Source organism: Carlito syrichta, unplaced genomic scaffold (assembly GCF_000164805.1).
Source record: "Carlito syrichta isolate Samal-C Ts95f unplaced genomic scaffold, Tarsius_syrichta-2.0.1 Scaffold305238, whole genome shotgun sequence".
Classification (NCBI taxonomy): domain Eukaryota; kingdom Metazoa; phylum Chordata; class Mammalia; order Primates; family Tarsiidae; genus Carlito; species Carlito syrichta.
In genome coordinates, this window is record NW_007249334.1 from 16,759 (window position 1) to 20,789 (window position 4,031).

Below are 4,031 nucleotides of genomic sequence, written 5' to 3' on the forward strand. Positions count from 1 at the left end.
TCTTGAGTCTGAGTCTCACTCTGTCGCCCAAGCTGGAGTGCAGTGGCACGCTCATGGCCACCCCAGCGTCGACCTGTGGGCTCCAGCGATCCTTCCACCTCAGCCTTCCAAGTAGCTGGAACTACAGTTGAGCGCTACCATGCCCGGCTGATTTTTTATTTTATTGTAGAGACGAGGCCTTGCCAAGTTGCCTGGGCTGGTCTCGAACCCGCAGGCTCAGGCAATCCACTCATCTTGGGCTCCCAAAGAGCTGGGATCACAGGGTGTGCCACCAAGCCTGGCCTGAAGTCACTCTTAAAGCTGGAAACAGAAGTGCCTTTTCTGCTAGCTGCGTTTAGCTGCTGTATTTAGTTTGTGAACAGCCTCTTGCCCGGCAGCACTTGTAACTGTAAACCCTTTGTCGGGTATTAGCGCTCGTTTTTGCTCACATCATTTTTCTATCCATCTATTTTCAGCCTTATCATTTCTGCGACTTTCATATAAACACACTCCTAGCTTGGGCCACTGGTCTTAAAGAGACTAGAATTAGTCCAGGTAGAGTTATATCCTTAATTTCTTGCTTTTTGTTGTTTGAGAGGAAATGGGAAAACAACCTCCTCCTCCTGACCCCAGAGTTCCGAAAGAAGCAAGAACTAGAACTTGGGAGACAAACGGGTAAAAGCTGACGAGAGAGTCTGGCTTTCGATGAGTGCTAAATGGTTTTGCTAATAACGCACTCCTGATACTGACATACACACCTCCCCACCAGGGCCGACTGGACAGCCACAGGTCACATCTGGGAGAGAAAGTGCTGTCGTGACTGGAGCAAAAATGCAAGCTGGGTGGTGGCTCACATCTGTAATTCCAGCACTTTGGGAGGCCGAGATGAGGGGACTTCTCTTTGCCCAAGAGTTCTGAGCCCAGCCTGGGGAACTTAGCGAGATCTGGCTTCTACGATAAATTAAAAAATTAGCTGGGTGTGGAGGCACTCAAGTAACTGAAACTACAGGTGCAAGGCTAAGGTGGAAGGATCGCCTGAGCCCAGCAGGTTGAGGCTGTGGTGGCCATGAACGTGCCACTGCCTTCCAGCCTGGGCAACAGAGACTCTGACTCAGAAAGAAATAAAACCAGAAATGCAGATTCTCTCAGAAATTAATCAGCAACGTCACTCCAACCACCTGGGAGAGGGTGCAGAGGGCCTGAGAGCATTGCTCTGGTGTTAAGAACCCATGAAGACGTGAGGCCAGGAGGCTAGCATTATGCCTGATATACCTCCATGACCGTCCTGTTACTCCGGAGACAGCCCTGGAGGCGTGATCGGCATTAGGGGGTGCGACTGTCCCCATGAGAAGGAAGCGGCAGCCTGTCTGGTCAGCTTAGCTCCCATTCCCTCCACACCAACTGCTGCTTATCTGTCTTCCTATGACAGGAGGTGGGTTGGAATTTCTCAGGCGATCACACATAATGCCCTCCCAACCTCCCATAAGGCACAGCAGACATGTGGATGCAAAATCCTAGCTTTTTTTCCTTTTGCACACGAACCTGGCTTGAAGGGCGTGGTCTGATCCGTTTCCTGACACTTGATCCCCAAGCTGGACAAATTCACCCACCTGGGAATGGGCAGTACTGGACAAATGCAGACCGCTCCCTCCATCAGGACAAAGTCTTATCATGCGGAGAACACTCTGGAATGGATCCTTCCCATGGCAGGCAGACACGCTGGACTCCAGAAGCTACCGAACCAGGTGAGCTTGGTTCCAAGCCCACCAGGCAACCAGCTTCTCGTGGGCTGGGTGGGAATGGGAATTGCTTGGTCTCTGTGTGGGGTGCTGGAAAATGCGTTCTCCCTGATAATCCTGCACATTGTTTTACTTTTATTTAGGGCGGCCACTGCAGCCTCGACCTGCTGGGCTCCGGCGATCGTTCCGCCTCAGCCTTCCAAGTAGCTGGAACTACAGGCGCGCGCTACCACGCCCAGCTTATTTTTTGATTTATTGTAGAGATGAGGTCTCACCAAGTTGCCCAGGCAGGTCTCAAACCCACGAAATCAGGCAACCCACCCACCCCAGCTTCCCAAAGGCGCCGGATTATAGGCTGAGCCACCGAGCCCGGCTAGAACACATAGATTTTAAGAGTGCGACAAGTTTTGACGAATGCATACACTCACGGAACCACCATCACAACACGATGTGGAAGACGTCCCTCACCCCAGAGGGTTTCCTCGGGCCCCTTTAGCAGATCCCGCCCTCTGCTCTTCAGGAGAAAACGTTGTTCCAATTTTTTTTTCCTTCCTTTTTTGGAGCAGGAGTCTCACCCCGTTGCCCAGGTTGGAGGCAGTGGCACGCTCATGGCCACCCCAGCATCGACCTGCTGGGGTCCGGTGATCCTCTGCCTGTCTTCCAAGTGGCCAGATCTACAGGTGTGCGCCACCACACCCAGCTCATTTTTTGATTGATTGTAGAGATGAAGTCTCACACCAAGTTGCCCGGGCTGGTCTCGAACCCGCGGGCTCAGGCAATCCACTTGCCTCGGCCTCCCAAAGTGCTGGGGTGACAGGCTGAGCCACCGAACCCGGCCACTATTCCAGTTTCTACTGTCATCAACTAGTTTGGTCAGAGGCAGAACCTCATCGAAAGACAGACATGGAACTCTTACAGATCTTCTTTCACTTAACGCATGTTTGAGATCCTACTCATTACTGCACTCATCGAAGTTCGTTCTCGCTTACTGCTGAGCAGGAATATGCCATAATCCGCTTATCTGTGTTCCCCTTGATGATGTGTTAAGATGAATAACAGGACAAGCATCCTTGTACCAGTTTTCTGAGGACAGAGTGTCCTTAAATGAGTATCTAAGAGAACCGCTGAGTCATAAGGGAGGAGTAGGCCTATGTCTACTCAAGAAAACAAGGCTGGGTGTGGTGGCTCACACCCGTACTCCTAGCACTTTGGGAGGCCAGGAGTTGGGGACCAGTCTGGACAATACAGCGAGACTCCATCTCTATTACCCACAAAATACAAAAAACAACAAACTTGCCCACCAGTTTTCCAAACTGGATACACTTGAGACAGCCACATGCGAGCTCCAGTGGTTCCACACTTGTATTTGGTAGCGTCCGTCTAATTCTAGTCATTCTAATGTATGGGAAGCAGCATCTCTGTGATTTAAGTGGGGACGAACAATGCTGTGCAACTTTCCATGTTCTGACTGACCAGGCAAGTCTGCATGGGTCCGTGACGTACAGTGGCTCGACTTCCTGATGGCGAGAAAGCAGCAGCTATGGTGGACACCACACTCTGGACTTGGGTCTTTTCCCGGGCTGGTGACATGTGGTGTGACACTCTTGCAGTGCTGAGGCGATGGGCTGCAGCTCCCAGCCCACCACGCCTTCCCGAGGGTTGGTGAATCCCAACCTAAAGATGTTTTCAGCTCACAGTGGGACATAATCCCTTGGTAAGCTGAGAATCAGCTGTGTTTTGTGAACATCTGTGGTCAAGTCTCTCGCTCGCTTGTTAAATGGGGGTTTTCATCTTATTTTTGATTTGCAGGGTTTCTTTTTCCTGTATTCAGGATAAGGGGTCCTTTGTCAGGACACGCAGATATTATTTTTGCCTGGCAGTCCAGGGCTGGCTTATTTATCTTGGAGAGCAATGCTCATGCTGACGGAACTCCGATTTCTTCTGTAGCTTGTGCTCTGTGTGTCAAGAAACCTTTGCCCATCCCAGAGATAGGATATTTTCCTTTTTCTTCAAAAAGCTTCACTGTTCAAGTGCTCATGTTCAGACCTCTGATCTGTTTTGGATTAATTTTGGTAGATCATGTACAGCAGGAATCAAGGTTTCTTTCCTCACAAATATCCAGTTTTAGTTGCAAACAGAGGGGGTGGGACCAGGTCTGGCTCATGGGATGTTGTTGATCCGTTAAGTTGAATGACAACTCCATCTGTTTGGAGTGAAGAAGCTTGACTCTTCTAGAAGTGAAGGTTTTTTTCGTTTTGTTTTTTTTTTTTGAGTTGGAGTCTCACTCTGTCACCCAGACTGGAGTGCAGTTGC